The sequence below is a fragment of the Rhinolophus sinicus genome, linkage group LG11 (assembly GCF_036562045.2).
Source record: "Rhinolophus sinicus isolate RSC01 linkage group LG11, ASM3656204v1, whole genome shotgun sequence".
In the NCBI taxonomy this organism is placed as follows: domain Eukaryota; kingdom Metazoa; phylum Chordata; class Mammalia; order Chiroptera; family Rhinolophidae; genus Rhinolophus; species Rhinolophus sinicus.
The window spans coordinates 77,922,532-77,943,483 of NC_133760.1; the positions used below are offsets into that span (position 1 = coordinate 77,922,532).

Sequence of the window (20,952 nt, forward strand, 5' to 3'; positions counted from 1 at the left end):
TTTAGAGCATTTCACCCCAAAGCAACAGAATATACATTCATTTCATGTGCACACATAATATTTTCCAGGAATAGAACACATGTTATGCCACAAAACAAGTCTCAATAAATTGAAGAAGATTGAATCATATTAATAATCTTCTCTGATCACATGGTATAAAACTAGATATCAATTACAAGAAAACTGACAAACACACAAACTCTTGAGGTTAAATAACATGCTACTAAACAGTGAAGAATGGATTAATAAAAAGATCAAGGAAGAAATCAAAATATACCTTGAGACAAATGAAAATAAAAACACAACTGACCCCCAAATCTACGGGACACAGCCAAAGCAGTTCTAAGAGAGAAATTCATAGCAATACAGGTCTACATTAAGAAATAAGAAAAATCTTGAATAAACAATCTAACCTTACACTGAAAGGAACTAGAAACGTAACAAAGCCTAAAATGAGTAGAAGGAAGAAAATAATAAAGATCAGAGTGGAAATAAACAAAATAGAGTCTAAAAAAATACAAAAGATGAATAAAACCAAGAGCTGATTCTTTGAAAAAAGAAAATTGATAAACATTTAACCAGACATATCAAGAAAAAAAAAAAAAAGGACCCAAATAAATAAAATCAGAAACAAAAAAGGAGAAGTGAGAACTGACACTGCAGCAATACAAAGGATTATAAGAAACTACTATGAACAATATATACCAAAAAATGGGACAATCTGGAAAAAATATAAATTCCTAGAAACATACTATCTTCCAAGACTGAGTCAAGAAAAAACAGAAAATCTGAATAGACCAATAGCTACCAAAGAAATTGAATCAGTGATAAAAATATCCCAAAAAACAAAAGTCCAGGAATGGATGGCTTCACAGGTGTATTTTACAAACATTCAAAGAAAAATTAATATCTGTATTTCTCAAACTACACCAAAAAGTTGAAGCGGAGGGAAAACTCCCACTCATTTTATGAGGCCAGCATTACCCTGATTCTAAAACTAGATAAAGACATTACATAAAATAAAATTATAGGCTGATATCCCTGATGAACATAGATGCAAAAATCCTCAACAAAATAGTAGCAAACCAAAATTAACAGTACATTATAAAGATCATACACCATAATCGGTTTGGATTTATTCCTGGGATGTAAGTTTGCTTCAAATCCATATTCAATTAACGTGATACTCCATATAAACAAAATAAATAAAAATCACATTACCATATCAATGGTTATGAACAAAAAGCATTTGACAAAATCCAATATCCATTTATGATAAAAAACTCAGCGAACTAGGGATAAAGAGAACATTCCATGACATAATGAAGACCATATGTGACAAACCCAAATCTATTACCTTTCTCAGTTTTGAACTGAAAGCTTTTACTTTAAGATCAGGAAAAAGACAAAGATGTCCACTCTCACCTCTTTTATTCAACATAGAGTTGAAACACATACTGAGAATGAATACAAAAAATAATACTGAAGACCCAAGAAACCAAGGAAAAGGGCAACATCATGACATGATGGATTACAACCTTGGAGTAGGCTTGATCAGGCCCATTCTGGCCCCAATTATAAAGTAAGGTCAAGCTCCGAAGTTCTCACTGTGGCACACTGACAGCTCAAGGGGGACCATGAACACCGACAGCCTTCCATTGAGCCCTGTATATAAAAGGCAGAAATCCCTGGCCCTGGGTTCCTCAGACTGAACTCCTCCCTCACTCTGTACAGGTGATGGCTGAAATGCAGGTTTCTGTCAGAACAAGAGAGGCACCAAGGAGATGTATAACATACCCTCATGGTTTCCTTTCATGGAATATCTACCCTGCTGGTTTGCTGGGTCAGGGGTATAAATGAAGGAGAAAGAAACCTTAAGCTGAGTGCCTGTTGCTATTTTTGTCCATATTTAAACTCGTATTAGTATTTGTGTTCTCTCCCAGCCTCACAATTCTCCATGATAGATAACTTTTTCATTATCTATGATTTTTCAATTGAAATTTTTTTCATGAGACTTTAAATAAAAAATTTATTAGCTAAGGTTATTCAAAGTCAAGAGAGGTCAGCCAAATTAGGTTTTTCAGTCCTTAATATATTAAAAAAACATAGAGGGGAAAAGCAGGATTACAAACATTTTGATATATTTAAAACATTTATATCTAATAAATTAACCTTTTTGCATAAACATACATCTCATGTATTTTTTGAAAATAAAATTTAAAAGTCTAGATTTGATGACTTTTTTTCATGTTGCCGCAATTCACCTTTCAAGTTAGACTCAGAGAACAAACGTCTGGAGCACATGAATCCTCACTTCATTTATCAGGCTTATGCATATCCCTGGATACTCTCCTTAGTGATAACTTTGCAAAATAGTCAGAAATATTCTATATGCTGCCATTTCTTATAGGCATTCTCAATAAAAATGAAGGATGTGTTAAGTTTGACGCTACTAGGGAAATTCTACAAATCAGAACATTCCAAAGAAATGAATAGGTACTGTACTATTTAGACTAGCAGGTCCCAAACACAAAACCAAAAGCCCCTTGGAACTTTCCAAAAATACAGATTCCAGGCTCTGCCCACAGGGATTCTAAAATAATATAATTCTGTCTTTTAAGAACTCTCCAGTAATTCTAATGAAACAACAGATTTGGTAACCACTGCCTTTGACTAAAGCTCTTCAGTATCCAGTATTTTAGTTGGGCTTTCATTCTATTAATATTTTTTTTATATACACTTCTGGTCTTTTTTCCCCCAAGCACAGATCTTTTGTTATATAGTCACAATAACATGGTGATTCATTTTTTCCCCCTTTTTAAAGTTGAAATGCACCAATTTTTAATATTCTTAAATTCTAAGTCATTTGATTCCTCAAAACAGTAATGTATGTAAATAACTTACTTAACATATTTTACATATATAAATAAAAAAACAGAACAGTGGTACCAACTTACAATAAATATTAATAGGTTGAAATTTTTTAGATTACTGAAAACAAAACTATGCTCATTTGAATATTTTATATTGATGTTCGCCAAATCTAGAATCTCTGAGAAGGTCAACAAATTAAATGGAAGAGAGAGAATTACAACCGCTTTTCTGTACTGTAAGTGAAAGAAGTTTTAGACTAACCATAAGAACTTGTAGAATCTAATTCACAAACTTGAGAAAGTGATTGATTGTCTTTTAGAGAAATTCTGAAGTGGGATGTTTAATGAATTCTATGTTGAGAATAATTTTAAATTCCAAAGAGACTATGGAAGAAGTGATTGTAAGTCTTTTGTTTTTCTGTCTTAATATTATATAATTATGTATTCCATATTTTACATGGAAATAACTATTTTTTCATTTTATTATAATATGTATGAATACAATTTGTTAAATTAAATTTCATTCCCCAGCAAAAACAACATTGTTCCATTGCATGTATTATAGTTACTTACCGGGACTAGAATGAGTAGTATCTAAAAATGAATTTGTCAACAAAATGAAAAGGCATATGTGCTCCAATGTTCATTGCAGCTTTATTCACGGTGGCCAAGACATGGAAACAATCAAAGTGCCCTTCGATAGATGGTTGGATAAAGAAGATGTGGTATATATACACAATGGAATACTACTCTGCCATGAGATGAAATAATGCCATTTGCTACAACATAGGTAGATCTTGAGATTATTATGCTAAGTGAAATAAGTCACACAGAAAAAGTCCAGAACCGTATAACTTCACTGGTATGTGGGATATAAAACTGAAAACAATAAAGGAACAAGACAAACAAAAAAAGAAACAAAAACTCACAGACACAGTCAATAGTTTAGTGGTTACCAGAGGGTAAGAGGGGAGGGGGGTTGTAGAAGAGGGTAAAGGGGATCAAATATATGGTGATGGAAGGAGAACTGACTCTGGGTGGTGAACACACAATGTGATATATAGATGACATATTACTTGAAACCTATATAATTTTACTAACCATTGTCACCCCAATATTTTTGTTTTGTTTTGTTACAGAGTAAAACCTTTATTTGGGTTTCCAAGTGGTTCCTCTTGCCCCCTTCATTGGTCTTGTACTGAATAGGATGACTTAATTGTTCATCATGCTTTAAATTGCATAGATTCTGCTTCCAAAGAAAGGAGGCCTGGACCAGGTTCTGAGAATGATGTTGTTTTCCTCCTCCTGAAAGTGAGCTTTGCATCATGTGGAGCAGAGCCTGAAAATCTTTACTGAGGCACAGTTGGGGTCCTGGAGTGTCCTTTTTCTGTGGATCAGAATAGGAGTCAGAAATTTTCAGGACTATCTTTTCCTGAAAATCTGTGGAGCAGGAGTTGACCTAAAGGCTTGAGGTTTCTACATTTTGGTGCAATTGACTGAGGGGATGAGAAGGTTCTCCAGCTGACTGTGTGTGCTGTGGCCATAGTGGGTCAGTGTGTCCCTTCTCCAGGATCCCATTATGCAATCAGAGCCTGGCAGCACTCATCCTACTATTGCATAGTGTAAGACAAGTCCACGTGACCCAGATCCTACAATTGATGTTTTTTGTGCTCAGGATGCGGCTGACAATATTCCTTCAACTGCAGTGCTCCTGTGCCAGTCTGTTGTTTGTGATTCTGGCATTTGTCTTGGTTTGGGGGCAGAAAGCAGTGTGAGTATTGAGAGGACCCTCCTGGAGTCAGTGGTATTGGCAGGTAATTTGTAAGCATCTGAGTAGAGGGTGAGTTCTTCCTGTACAGCCTGCATGAGCTGCACCATCATGACACTTGGTCCTTGGCTCACACAAGGGCCGAAGGACACATGGAATAAGAGAAAAACAGGTAGAAATGAGACCAGCCTGAGACAGTGGACGGGTCAGTTTAGAGCTGCTGAGCTGTCAGGTCTGGTGTCCCACGTGGGCCATCTAACAAGGAATTCACAGGCTCACTTCTGCTCTGCTCTGGGGACAGAGATCTTTGGTTCTGAAACCGCATTTGTATTTTTTATTCCAGAATGCCTGTTTGTTTCACTAGTATTTTTCTGGTTGCAATATCAGGGAATCAGTTCCTGTCAAAGACTTGAACTAGGATGTTTGATTGAGATCTTGTGGTGGATGTCTGGTTTTGTGTGGCTTCTTTTGGTGAGTATTCTTGAGTCCGAGTCTTATGATGGTCCTGTCCCTGGGTTTGATCTTTTCCTAAGGACCATCCTGATCCCAATTATCTCTGTTTTACCTTGTGGTTTTTAAACCAAATCTGAATGTTATACTCTGGAATGCCAGTTTCCTTGGCCAGCTGTTCCCTAGCAGCTATATCAGGGTAAGGGTTGTGTTCAAACCATTTTTGGAAGATATTCTTTTGACTCTGGTTGTAAACAATCCTGTCTTACCATGTTTCTTTTTGTAGTATGCCACTTGCAGTACTGTTTAAACCTGTCTGGGGAAGAGTTCCCTGTATTCCACAGAGTAGATAGTTGAGCAGCTCTTCAAGACATAAGGCTTACCAATCTAAATTTTAATTTAAAAAAGAAAAGGCAACCTAGCAAATGAGAGAAAATATTTGCAAATCATATATCAGATAAAAACTATATAAAGCACTCATACAATCTGATTTAAAAATGATCATAGGATCTGAATAGGTATTTTACAAAGAAGACATACAGATGGCCAACAGGTATGTGAAAAGACGTTCAACATTACTAATCATAAGGGAAATGCAAATCAAACCATAATAATATATCACCATACATCAGTTAGGATGGCTACTATCAAAAAGACAAGAAGTAACAAGTGTTGGCAGGTTGTGGAGAAAAGGGAACCCTTGTTCTCTGTTGATGGAAATGTAAATTTGTGTAGCTACGATGGAAAACAGTATGGTGGTTCCTCAATAATCAAAAATTGAACTACCATATAATTCAGCAATTCCACTTCTGGGTCTTTAAATGAAGGAAATGAAAAGATATATCCACCCCCATGTTTACTGTAACATTATTCACAATAGCTAAGATATGAAAGCAACCTAAATGTCCATCAGTGTGTGGATGAAGAAAATGTGAGATTATATATAATTTTGCGATATACATATAACATTATTCAACCATTGTAAAAAGCAAATCTTGCTGTTTGTGACAACTTGGATAGAACTTGAAAGCATATGCTTAAGTGAGACAAGTCATACAGAGAAAGACAAATATGTATGATTTCACTTATATGTGGAATCTAAACAGACAACCAAACTGATACAGAGAACAGATTGGTGGTTGTCAGAGGTTAGGGTAGGGGGCAGCAAAATGAGTGAACAGGGTCAAAAAGTATAATCCTTAGATATAAAATAAATAAATCATGGGATGTAATGTACAACATGAGGACGACAGTTCATAATCCACCATTGTATATTTGAAATTTGCTAAGAAAGTAAATCTTAAATATTCTCATAACAAGGAAAAAATTTTAAGTATGTGTGGTGATGGATGTTAACTAGACTTGTGTTGATCATTTAACAATATATATAAAATATTGAATCATTATGTTGTATACCTGATACTAAAATGCTATGTGTTAATTATATCTAAATTTTAAAAATTAATACTAGTACACAAGTCCCACTTTTGAAGATGCTGTCTGGGATGGAAATTGTAATTTTAAAAGCTCTCCTGATGGTTCTCATGAACAGCTAGGACTGAGAACCACTGATCTACGGGGAGACAGATACACATATCAGGTTCAGGTACAAATCAGTTCAACGGTCAGTGACCCAGATTCAGCATGTCACGTCAAGATGTAAGGGACCCAGCTCCTTCCATCTTGTTGCTCTACATTGCCTAGATCATCTCAAGGCCCAAAGTGACTCTGCCAGCTCTAGCCATCATGTCCAAATTCCAGCAAGCCAGAAAGCTGAAAAGGAAGGAGAGCATGCCCTGTCTTAGTAAGACAACATCTCAGAAGTTGTACATATCACTTTGCCTTTTGTTCCAACTGTCAGAACCTAAATGGATTAGCTCACTCCTAGATAAGAGAGGTGAGAAAATGTAGTTTTTATTTTGGGCTAGCATCTGCTCAATTAAAAACCACAAATTGTATCACTATATGAAAGAGGAAGAAAAAATATAAAAAATAATTTAGTTTCTTCCTCAGGAAGTTAAAATTCTATTGCAGTTGGTTAGGCTGTGAGTAATTGGTTATGAAATTGGCAGATGAGATTTCCAGTAAAGTTTCTGGATTTGCATGGAGAAAGTTAATATTTCTTGCTGATTTTCTCACTACTATTATTTCAGGATGGTCTTTCCAAATATTCCTGTATTAACTAAAAATGGACTACAACCATTTTGTTGGCACCCAAAATAGCAATTTCAGTTTCAAAGAAAAGAAAGTGAAAGGGAAAGCATAAGTCTAGGCAAAAATAATTCCTTCTCAAATTCAAACTTACTTGCTTTGTTTTCTTGTGTCTTATCCACAGGCCAAAATGATAAATATGTCAGATACTTTTCCTCAACTGTCTCTTCAGTGTCAAGTTTAACTCCAATGGATTCTGTAAAAACCATCCCCTTGTCTCTCTGAAGGCACATTTAGGAGATCCTACGGTAGCCTGGAGAACTACTTTCAGCAAGTCTTACATGAAGTTAAGAGACACCAAAGGCCAAGATGAAGGTATTTAAGGTGATTCATTTTCTAAGATAATGGCAGCCATGCAAGGGAGGATTGGCTGCCAGTAGAACCCAATTTTGAGCAAATAAGTCATCATATGTGAGAAAGATCTAGATGTAGAACTGTACAGGAGCAAGTATGCTATACTGTTATTAGTTAATTATAAGCCCACAATATATGTGGTTTTGACCATGAAAAGAATTCTATTTTGCATAGACAAGTGGCATCTTAAAATACCAATATAAATCTATTTCCTTGAACAATATTTTAAGATTATTTTTAAGTAATTTTTTTTTAAGTACAAAAAGGAGTAATGGAGGGATCTGACAAAGAGCACTTGAACCAAGTGAATAAAGTTAACAGCAGTTGTAATGGACAAATTGATATCAGGTGCCTAATATGTGCCAAAGGACACAAAATTGCTGCCGCGATATTATTGGCCAGAAAAACAAGCAAATGACAATCTAAATCTAATCATGAAATATGTAAGTTTTATTCAAATGTCAAGCCAAATATACCACTAATATTCTGTAATCTCTAATAGCTTATCTTTCTTTAGCATTCTAAAGATCTTGCTGCTTCTAATGAATCTTCCTTTTCAGAAACATCTGAGTTATTCTTGGCTGTTACTGACATCCTGTTTAGATGTCCATTTTCTTCTTCTTCTTATAATTGGGGAATATTGGGGAACAGTGTATTTGTCCAGGACGTCAAGTCACTGTTTTTCAATCCAGCTGTGTGTGTGTGTCGTGGGGTGCAGCTCAGTTCCAAGTCAAGTTGTTGTTTTTCTGTCTAGTTGTGGAGGGTGCGGTTCACTGTGACTCAAACTGGCGACCTGGGTGTTATAAGCACCTCACTCTATCCACTGAGCAAAGTGGCCACCCTAGATGTCCATTTTTTAAATCCTAGTCCACGCAGAGCTTATGGGGAATCCAGATGGGACCTAAAAACTGCAGTCTCCTTCTCTGCTGTCTCAGTACCCACTTCATTCCACATCGGAAGCTTGGACATCAATACCTTCCCAAGTTGTAAGGCACAAACGGTACATTTGTGGTAGTTGCAGGTCATCAATTAATAATGGGAATTGTTCAAGACCTATAAGAAGACTGGAGAAAATGGAGAGAAGGCTCTGGGATACAGGAAAGGAGGATTCTAAAGAGATAACCTTGACAGTCACAGGAAGAGAAGGAAAGAAACAGTTGTTAAAATCAAACTTGTTAGGCAGGAATAGCAGAGATACGGAAGTAAACTTCTGTATGTTCTAAGACCATGGCATTTCAGGAGGAAAGAGGACGCAGCCCCTGACCCAGGACATGCACATACCGGTGATCCTGCTATGTTTTCCTCTTCTTTCACTGGGATTCTCCCCCAGGTGAGATTACGTGGAGAGATTACATATGTATCCTGAGAATATGCCCTGAAAGGCTTCAGCACAGAACCTTCACGTGCTACCACATCCACAGGCAAACGGGCGTGAAATACAGAAAAGTTCACCCTTGCCTGTCGCTTGTCTCAGGAGAGATTCAGGAACAAAAAGCTCCTACAAACAGACCAAATTTGGAGTTTTTCCTTCCCGATCTTCAGGGGTTCTCTTCGCCCCCAGGTGCCCCAAGATTCTGCTGCAGCATGAATAATATGAACTGCCCTGACCACCCCTGCCAAATCCCCTGAGAAGACCCCATTGCTCCCCATGGACCAAAGGCTGGCCTCATCTGTCATAGATACACTCAGGAGTCCGCATACTAAACCCTGACCTCACGATACATTCACCCGGAGCACTTAATTACACCAACATGGCTATTCCATTCAGACCACTTGATAAAAATCTGTGAGGGAACGCACAGGTGAGCCTACTTTTTAAAACTCCACACGTGATCCTATTTGGAAGCCTGGGCTCAGAGCCACTTTTCTAAGCCTCGCTTCTCAAACTTTGATTGTATAAAAATTACTTGGATAGATGTTAAGTAGACTTACTGTGGTGATCAATTCACAATATATACAAATAATCGAATCATTATGTTGTAAACCTGAAACTAATGTTTTATGTCAATTTTATTTATCTCAATTAAAATATCACTTGGAGATAATAAAACAAAATAGACTAAAAATACAAAATGGAGAATTAGTCCTCCCTGGAGCTCTTAACCCCAGCCCATAATATGACCTGGACTTTTGAAAATTATGACTCTTCTAGGAAGGAAAAAACCAATGAAAATAATACTTAGAAGAGATCCTAGATAGTACTTTTTTTTCCCCCCTCTGCTCAGGGTCTAGGTTACATTTGAAGGAGAGGAGTTATTCTAATTTTGTTTTTTTCTTTTTACTTTTAAAAATATAAATAAATGTGGTTAATATGAGGAGAAAAGATCGTTTAAGTTACTAGGATATTCTAGGCAGTAGTAGCTGCCCTATTTGCAGACTTTTCTAGAGCAGGAACAGAGAGGAACATGGGGATAGGGCATTCAGAAAAGCTCTTGGAAGAGTTTTACAGCCATCAAAAACCCACGTAAGGGAGCTAACGATTCCCTAAGTACAAGTATGGAATGAAGATCCAATTTAGTATGTACAGACTTTTTTTCATGAATGACACAAATAGAATGTTTTTTAAAAACCAAGAATTTGTCAATAGAATCCAGTCATTTTTCATATTATTTAATGTTTGAATACATATTATACCTGAAATTTCAGTAAAATGACTTTCTGGTAGTGTTCCCAGGTGTCCAATTGCACCAATTTGCAGCACGCCAGTGAAATACACCACTGAGACTCTGAAACTTGCATATTTTATCCAGATGTGTTAATGGCATGGGGGCACCATTGTTGATTATTAACACTGCTGATTGAAAAAAGGCCTTACTTTTCAGTGTGAAGGTCAAATTTAGTGTGTGGTGTTTTTTTTTAATCTCCTTTCATTTTGGTCTTATTTCATTTTATTCTGTATTATCTTATGACAGGAAAATGAAACAAAAGGAAAAGGAAGTTTACACACATTTTATTTTAAGTTACAGTTTATATGAGCATCAAACACAAGTGTTTTATTATTTAATTCCTCAGGTTGATACCTTTCTGGTTTCCTGAAATATAATACCTATTAATCCCTGTTTGCAGACACCTTGAAATATTTATTGAATAATACAATACAGATTCTAAAATATAATCTTCTTTTATGAATACTGGCACAATTTCACCCAGCTCTGTGGAAGATTTAAGAAAAATGGCAGGGCAAGATCAGACATTGTTTACATCTCACCTCCAGCAAGACGTAACTTTACTCTTGGCTGACCTTTAAGCAAAAGCAATGGTTATGTAACCAAGTAAGCTAAAAACTAAACAGGAAAAGTCACAGAGCTGGGAATAAACTACAAACTTACACTATTTGCTAAACTGAGATTTTTATCATGTTGCTCAAAGAAACACTAAAGTTTCCCAAAAGGAAAAATGTGACCAACATTTTATCTTTGTTATCTGAATGTATACATAAATATTTCAGTATTTAAAAGAAGTTATTTAGGAATCTACTATAAAATGCATTGCAGTATTTTATAAAGTTGAGAAGTATTACTCGTTGACAAAATGAAATTTTTAAATGAACTGCATTCTATATTCATATAAACATTGGTTATAATTAATGATCATGCTACATTGTTCCCAAAACATACATTCTGAGGTTATTCTTAAAAAGATTTATCTTTGGAAAGTTTTAAGTACAGCCTGATCAAGGGGCAGAAGAATAACTTCTTAAAGTCTTTTTTTAAAGGGGGCAGCTGCTTGGCTCAGTTGGTTAGAGCACGAGCTCTCAACAACAAGGTTGCCAGTTCAATTCCCACATGGGGTGGTGGGCTGCATCCCCTGCAACTAAAGATTAAAAATGGCAACTGGACTTGGAGCTGGGTTGTGCCTTTCATGACTAGATTGAGGGACAATGACTTGGAGCTGATGGGCCCTGGAGAAACACACTGTTGCCCAATATTCCTCAATAAAATTAAAAAGTAAAATAAATAAAGTATTTTTTTAGTTTTATCATTCACAGCATATAAGCAAGTTAATAGTGGCTACATTTTGTGTTTAATAGAAAACAAAAACAAAGCAAAACAATTGTTGCCAAAGAGGAAAAAAATATAAAAGAAATAACACAACCTAGAAATATTTTAAGATTTTGAAACATCTTGTTTTTAGTAATATATAAATATCTTTAGCAATTTATAGGTCCTTTTTGATATCTTCATAATCAGAGTATCTTTCAATTTTTGATAGAATTGAATAGTCATCTAGTACATTTTATATTTCATATGCGGTAGAATCTTTAATAAATCTATAAGTACATTTTTAAATCATTTAAACACGAAACTACGACATGAATTGCTGTTGAAGGAATATGAAAATCGAGTTAGAGAATGAGATATAAAGAGAGTGAGATATAAAATTGCATTTGAAACATATGAAATGAAGAACACGTTAGGTGCTGTGTATTCACAGATGAACAAGGCACAGATTGTTTACAGTCTAGTGGGTGAGAATACAGTGGGCCCAGCAGTATAACAGGGGAAATCATATCCACATACCTAGCAGGGGCACCTAGATGAGTCTTGGCGGAGGATGGGTTTTTGGAGACTTCTTAACTATGAAGAAACCACAGGGAGCTAAAGGGAACATAACCCATCACAAAAATAAGGGCAACTTGATTTGACTATGGAGTAATGGACATGCATGGAGAAGGGTGAGGCTGAAAAAGAAAGCCAACCTGGAACAGCCATGTAGCCATGTAAGAAGCTTAAAATTGCTTCTAAAAGAATAAAGAGAAATAAACCAACAACCACGCAAAAGGGTTTTAAATAGGAGACTGACACGTTCACGTCAGCTCTTAGGGGAGATCTCTCTGGATGCAGTTGAAGAACGAATGGAAGGCATGCAAGACCGAAATCAAGAAGAAGAGTCAGTATTGGGAGCTGTAACTATGGAGAATTCTCCAGAGGAGAACCAACGGCATATAAAGATTTACAGAAGAGTAGATTTATTATGGGAACTGGTTCCCAGAGTTCTGGAGGCTGAGATCACACAATCTGCTGTCAGCAAGCTTGAGAACCAGGAAAGCCAAGTCTCAAGGCCTAGGGGGAGTAGGTTGGGCTGGGGGTGTCACTGATGTAAATCCCAGAGTCTGAAGGCCTCAGAACCAGGAGCTTAAATATTCCAGTGCAGGAGAAAAGGGACCTCGCTGCTCAAGGAGAGAGAAAGAAAAAGAGAGAGAGAGGGAGAGAATATTTGCCCTTTCTTCACTTTTTTTGTTGTATTTGGGCCCTCAGCAGATGGATGATGCCTGCCCATATTGGTGAGGATGGAGCTCTTCATTCAGTCTGCTGAATCAAATGCTAATCTCTTCCTGAAACATCTTTACTGACACTCAGAAATAATGTCCATTAACACCTGTCTAGGATCCCTTAGCCCAGTCAAGTTGACATATAAAATTAACTATCACAGGAGCCTATGGCACTAATCCAGGTGAGAAGCTGTAACAGCACTGGGGGAGGAGGGGATAAGATAGATTTTGGAGCTTTTTAGGAGGTATTGGATTGAATGTGCTCAGTAAGGGAAAGCAAAATGGCCATGGCATTCACTGAAATAGAAACATGGAAAGAGAAGTAGGTATGGAGAGGGAAAATGATAAATGTAATTTTGGACGTGCTGCCCTTCCTTTGAAAAGCCTGTATGTGGATGTCAAAAAAACCAAAAAACCAAAAAAACAATTGGGTACATGGGAAAATCTGGGTAGACATTATGGAGTTTTGATATATAAATGAGATAAAAAGTTGCTATCTTTTCCAAAGATACATATATAACTTAAAGAACATAGGCATCTAAATGTATTATATATAATGCTTTTACTAAAGCAATAATATTCTTATCAGGTAGGTTATATGATAATATGACCAGAATACCTTTTGGGATAAGAATTGAAAGAGTATCAATAAACATTTAAACAAAACAAACAAAAAAATATAATATTACAAGATTTGGCCAAGGATGAAAATGTGGTGGGTTAGGTCCAGAATTTGTCCTTTATTAAAGGCACAAGACCTAGCAACTGTCTTGATATCGCTCTTGTGTTTCATTCTGTTTGTTTGTTTTTATTTGTGGAGTCAGTTGGTCTTGATAAGATCACTCAGCTTTTACAGCATTGTAAGGTGATTTGTATTAAAAACCAGCTGTAATTATCTATTTCCCATGGAGGAAAGATCCATACATTACAGCTCAGGTTATTTGTCAGTTATGTAGTTTGAAAATTCTTCGGCAGACAGGATTAAAGTGTGAGAATTGATCCTGAACTCCAGCTGAGGGGCTTGTGAAATTATGAAGATAATACATTCACTACAACATCTCCTGCTGCCCAATTTAAAGGTGCTGGGTAGGAGGTCATTGGAAAGGGAGGGCCGTTGGATAGCACTTTTTGAAATATTTTAAATAAGTGTTTTGTAGAGATGAATGTATTATGTAAAGGAATGATTTTTTATTTTATTTTATTTTTTGGCTAAGGAGAATCTTCATCCAATTATTCAGTTTATGAATGAGAGATTTCAACGAGAGTCTTGGGTCTCCTCTTCAACCCAGTTTTCAACAGAGCATTGTTTTCTATGATATGATTGTCAAAACTTTGTCTAATCTTTCTTTTTTTTTTAATGACTAATAAAAGAGGCCTCATTTTCTTCTTCCTTTTTGTCCTCAACAAAACATTCTGTGGTCTAAAAATTCTCATATAGGGAAACTTGCTTACAACCTTCTGCTGGAGTGCTTGATCATTTCATGAGTACATTGGCTGCTCAGAAGCCGTGCAGAACCCTTTATGCAGATCCCAAAGTTGTGCTCTATGTTGTCGCTGTGAACTAAAACAAAATAAAAAACCATACCATCTCTGGGTTTTTCTTTGGAACAGCCAGGTATTCTGAAATCAGATGGTTAATTACATACAAAGGCTGATGTTGTGTGATTAATTTGTTCCAGAGGGCTTTAGGTATTTACAAAGATGCATCTGGTGTAGCAAAATAAGAGTAAGATTTCCAACTTGTACAAGGAATGGAAGGAAAAGAATATGAAGGAGGAAAGGAAGAAGGAACCAGGAATGAGGGCAGGACACAAGACACATGAGGTGGTATCCACTTGCAAAAGATGAACTTATCATGTGCTCTAAGTTTGAAGCAGCGAAGGAAAATAATATTTAATTACAAGATTGACAGTATCTATGAGGAAAAAATGAAGCATTACAGAAGTCCACCGAGTTTTGATTTGCAATCTGAGAGGAAGAGAGGGGATCCTTTATAAAGGAGTGAACAATAAATTCCCATCATTACAGGAGACACAGCAAGGAGTTTCTCTAATGATGTCAGTCATAGAAGCAGGTGACATAACTCCCATGTTGTGAAAGGAATCTCAGGAGTGGGAGCAAATTGGGTGTCGAATTACCAATATGACTCCTCCTCAGAAGAGGCTAAGAGCCCCAGGTATGTCATCTTAGTTTGCTATTTATTGAAAAATAGAAGGTAATAAACAGTACAGTGTGCAATATTTTTATGTTGTCATTTGTTTTACAGCTTAACAAGTGGGAATGGACAAAATTAAAAATCCCTGAAACTCGACCACAACAGAGGAAAGAGGGCTGGATTGGAGTGAAAGCCTGAGCCTGGGCTCCAGTTCTGCTAACTTCTGACAGTGTGACTTTGCTGGGACAGCTCAGGGCAGTCCCACTGAGACCAGGTTTCACACTGTAAGGCGGGGTTCATAATACCAATTTAGAAAGTTTTTGTGAAGATCCAGAAAATTATCGCCCATAAACAGTTTTTCATTTTATGACCTGAAATACCCTTTTATTTACCTTATCTGAAAGATCTTTAAACTATATTTTGAAGATGTATTTCAAGTATATTGAAATTTGTCTTATAACCATCCACATGATAATTTATCTTTATGTGAATTTGCAAATGGAGAAGTATTAAAAAATATTTTAATTATTATTAATAATAATACCCACAATTATCTGAGCACCTAGAATGTGAAAAATCAATCTAGTAAATGATTGATATGTTTTACTTTATACAACCTCGTAACAACGTTTCTGAAGCAAGTATCATTACTCTACGCATGTTATAAGTCGTTGAGTTAAAGAGAGGAAGTTACTGAGCTGGGGTTAGAAATACGAAGTTTGTCAAAAGAGAAGAGGGCAAAACTAAAAGAAACTCTGTGATAGAGGAGGGAAAAGAAATATTTAAATACAAAAAAAAAAATGCCTGTTACAAAATAAGATAGAATTAAATTATTGGCACTTACTGATATGTGGTATGGAATTGTTTTTTTACAAGGCCTTATTTGAGGACAGATTTAAACACTATGTTCAGTATCCAATAAAAGATTTTAGGTAATTTATAGAGCCTCCCAATCTTTAGTGTTCAAACCCAGGGAGCCCATAGCCAGAGTCTGCATCTTACATCCACCACTGAGGGGGCAGCTGCAGCTGGCACTTTGCACCAGTCTCCAATAGCCAATCTAAGTTTTAGGGTGACAGTGAAAATCGTCATGCTTAGTTCCTAAATGGTCATATTTTGTTGGATATATTTGGGGGAGAATCATTTTTTTCCTTTCAAACTAAAAAACTAGTTTTTAAAGGTTTCCATATAAAAATTCATGTTTACGTAAATTCACAACTAGTTATTAAAATGGACACCATTTGCTTTGTTCATTTTGGGTCAAATTTCATTCCAAGAAAGGAGACAAAAAGAAATAAAGATGCACCTTGAGTTCTGTCCAGGGATTAAGAAAACCCAGAGATGACAAAATAGAACGTTCATAGAAAATTAAAGGCACTAAAAAAAAGTCATATATTGTTTTATCTGGAACAGCAAGTATGCCCATCAGATTACCACAGACCAACTTAGTTGTATTTGTTTGCTAGGACTCTCATAACAAGGTACCACAGACATAATACAAATTACACGTCTTACGGTTTTGGAGGCTAAATGTCCAAGGTCAGGATGTCAGTGGGTGGGTTCTCCTGAGGCCTCTCTGAGGTATGCAGATGGCCGTCTTCTTCCTGTCTGTCCATAATCTCCCCTTCATGCCTGTTACTATCATAATCTCTTCTTCACATAAGGACTCCAGTCATATAAGTTCAGACAATAAAGTTCGCGAACTCATCCTAGAAAAAGTGCTACATACCTCATTGCTAAATATCTCTATGGTCACCTCCGAAGTACTCCCCTTGGGAAGCTATGCACTGACGCCAGCTCCTAGTCCACCCTTCAAAGCAATTTTGGAACTCGTTTTCTAGAATGGCCATCAGAGCTGTCATCATATTACCCTTGATGTCCTGAATGTCATCAAAATGTCTTCCTTTCAAAATTTCCTTCATCTTTGGGTAAAGAAAGAAGTCATTGGGGGCCAGATCAGGTGAGTAGGGAGGGTGTTCCAATACAGTTATTTGTTTACTGGCTAAAAACTCCCTCACAGACAGGAATTGTTGGCAAAAATTCAGGTTGTCTAACTTTTTCTTGCAGCCTTTTCAGCACTTCCAAATAGTACACTTGGATAACTGTTTGTCCAGTTGATACAAATTCAAAATGAATAACCCCTCTGATATCAAAAAAGGTTAGCAACATCGATGCAACAAGTTCACAAACTTACTTGTCAGGCCTCATATTACTAGCGCCCACCCTAATGACCTCATATCAACTTAATTGTCTTTTCAAAGACAGTCACAGTCTGAGAGATACTGGGGGTTAGGACATTAACATATGAATTTGGGGACAGGGGACAGAATACAACCTGTAACATTAATGTAGTATAAATATGGAGAAAGAGTGATATCATATGTTATATCTGAAAGATTTTAAAATAAATATTAAGAATAGTATTGTAAATATAGCATAGTAAACGTACATCAATAATTTATATTGCTTTATGAGCTTCAAAGGCCTATAGGATGTCAATATGCTTATATGTCACAGTTGCAGAAGCCAGCTGCCCAGGAGATTGGTTTTGTATTCCCCCCATCATCACCCAACCATCCTTATGTAGTTATTGCTAGGAGCTGAGAATCAAAAGGGAAAGAATGTACAGACCCTCGGACTTAATATCTAATTGCAACATCAGTGTGGATGTTTAAGAGAGAAAGAAGAATAAATAACAATACAAGTTTGCATGCCCTAAATTCCAAGTAAAAGATTCTCTCTCTTCCTGCTCCTCAGGTCCTGGCAGCCCGCTCTGTGTTGATTTCTAAAGGATTCCAAGAGAACACTAACATTATTAAATATGCAGATAATTAGTGGAATAGAATTTCAGAAGAGGGAATAATAGTGACACACCTTTTGAAGGACCGTGATTTCAAATTGCTTGATCTTCCTTTGTTTCTCAATTATTTAAAAGTCCCATTATTTGGAGTCCATTCAACTGAGGTTTTGCTATAATAAGGAAATGATAATTAGATTAAGGAATTTAAAAAATATTTAGTTGATGTGAATTCAGTAAATATATTTCCACAACCTAAGAGACATCAGGGATGAGTTATTTTGACTCCTCGAATCAGCTTTAATGTCTTTTTATTGGCATGAAGATTTGGCCTAATTCAAATCCCTAGTTCACTGTCAAAAGTGGGTATGGAGAGGGGGAACAACTTTCATTATGTTCTGTATGTACAACCATTAATAGAAGTCTCTGATGGAGTAGATTAAAAATACAAAACTATCTTTCAGTGGTCAGAATATTAGAGTATTTGATTTTGTGGGTAGAAGAACTTAGAATTAAAGTTAATTAGATTTCTTGTTAGCATTTTAGTGCAGCAAAGGTAGAGAATGTGGTAGTTTTAAACACATAGAGAGTCTCCCAGCAGAAGAATTTAGGGAAGCAGTGTAGTATAACGGTTAAATGCCTGAGCCCTGGAAACAAAGTGCCCAGACAGGAAACCCCCAACTTACTAGCACTTGCACGTCCTTGGGCAAATTACTTTTCTCCCGAATGCCTTAGTTTTGTCAGCTATAAATGGGGATAATAATGGTGTCTGCCTCATAAAATAACCATGAGGATTTAGCTAGAGAATACATGAGGAAAATGCTTGGCACAATATTAACAATAGATGGTACTATTATTGGTAACGAATAATTTATAAAAAGTTAACATTTTGATAAAAGTTTCTAAGCAATGATTTTCAAGCTCATCAACCCATTAGAATCATTTGAGGATTTTTTTTTTTTTAATTCTAATACCTGGCCTTATCCCTAGAGATTTTGATTAAATTGATCTCAGGTGAAGCCTAGACATCTGTGAGTTTTAAAAGTTCCCAAGTAATTATAACATGCAACCAGAATTGAAAAGATTTTATCCAAATAGGCAACACGGATGTGTAGCCTCACACAGTTCTGTCAGTTTCTGAACCAGTCCTACCGTAGCCTTTCCCAAACTGTATTCTGAACAATGCAGACCCACCATGATGCTCCCTAAAACAAAAAACAATACAAACTAAATTAACAGGGAAAGATGCAGAGGTAACTAAGTTTGATGGTGTGTATATCTCTTGAAGATTCATTTTCCACATTAACATATTAAAAGATATAAGAAGTCCTGCTTTAAGTAAATTTGTTTGTTACTGATGAAACAGATTTCCCCAAAATTTTTGTAATAAGGAAACACTTCCTTGAGAAGTATTTAACATTCTGCTCTAAGACACAGTGGTGTCACCAACTACCATTCCTATAGGCTACAATATCAATTAATTAACAGCTGTGTGATTACTATAATAAATATTTATTAACATCTGTTAGTTCCATGCCCTGTTCTAGGTACTGTGAATTTAAAGCTAAAAGGCCCAGAGTTTGGTCTTTAGAATCACCTGTGTAGTGTTTTATAAAATACAGGTACCTTGAATTCACACCAGACCTACTATGTATTCTATGAGAGTGGACCTGCCACTATATATTCTTTAACCATTCACTGGGATTCTGATAATGAGCTGGGATTGGAAATTACTGATCTATAACCTAGCTTTTTGTATTAAACCAGATAGTTTCAACATATTTTGAAAGTATCAATGAAGAAAATAAACCTAGAAAGAGGAACTACTGACCAACCCTAGAAACAGGAGGGAGACAAAAGGAGATCAGCGAAAAAGGAGTAAGACAGCACCATGGAAATTCAGTGCACCTGAGCCATGTACACATGTGCTGCATATGTGCGTGCCTATGCGTGAGTGTGCGCTGTGTGTGCGTGAGTGTGCGCTGTATGTGTTTGATGAGGTTGACGACACTGATTGGAGATGGATCAAGAAATGAGGGACACGTCGAATCCATCACCGGCTGAGGAGAAACAGACTCTGTCCTTTATTAGAGAGTGGTGACAAACATCTCCTGTCCCTTAACAAAGACATTGAGACAAGGGAAGAGGAGTTATTATAAACTCAGGAATTAAATAGTTTAAGACAATGGACTTCAAACTTGTACGGATGGCAAAGGAGTTAGGAATCATCTTGCTTTTTGAGAAACAATATGAAATATTGACATAATAGACAGAATGCAGGCACACCTTTTTTTGTAAGTCAGGTATGACCATTTCCCAGTGAAGCAGCTGATGGGGTACAAGGGCTTTGGAGGATGTTACTGTGCTTCTTTGAATACGACTGTGTTAAAGGTCGGGTGATAAATACTGTATGATCTCACTTATGTGGGGAAAAATAAAAAAAGGACAACTCATAGAGAAACAGAGAGTAGAATGGTGGGGGCCGGTGGGTGGGGGAAATCAGGAGATGTTGGTCAAAGGTCACAAACTTCCAGTAATAAGATGAACAAGTTCTGGGATCTAATGTGGAGCCTATTGATTATAGTTAACAATACACTATAACATACTCAAAGAGAATAGATCTTAAATCTGCTCACCAGACACATCACACAAATTATAATTATGTGAGGCAATAGATGTGTTAAATGAATAACCTTCTTGCGGTAACCATTTCCCACTATGTATGTGTATCAAATCGTGTTGTGCACCGTAAACTTACACAATGTTGTGTATTAATTATATCTCAATACGCTAGGAAAAGGGTTGGGTCTTATCGGGGCCAAACTTTTGTATTTTGGGGGTTCCTTAGAGAGTTTGACATTGTATGTAACTTCCAAATTTCACTTATGAAATTTTAAAATGAAGTTTAATTTTAACCACAGCCTCTATGGACATGTACTTTGGATGAAGAAGTGACATCAATGTTGGAGCCACTCACGCTAGTTTAGGGATGCTGCCCAACACCTCTGCACAAACGGCGGGCCCGGAACGTGGCTGCCATCTTGTGGTTCACAATCTCACAGGCTTTGGAAC

General features: G+C 36.5%; 1 pseudogene; it reads right to left on the reverse strand.

Annotated features, from left to right (window-relative positions):
- Nucleotides 1-4,423: 4,423 nt before the first annotated feature.
- LOC109453467 (double homeobox protein B) lies at nt 4,424-16,175 on the reverse strand (annotated as a pseudogene).
- Nucleotides 16,176-20,952: the final 4,777 nt, after the last annotated feature.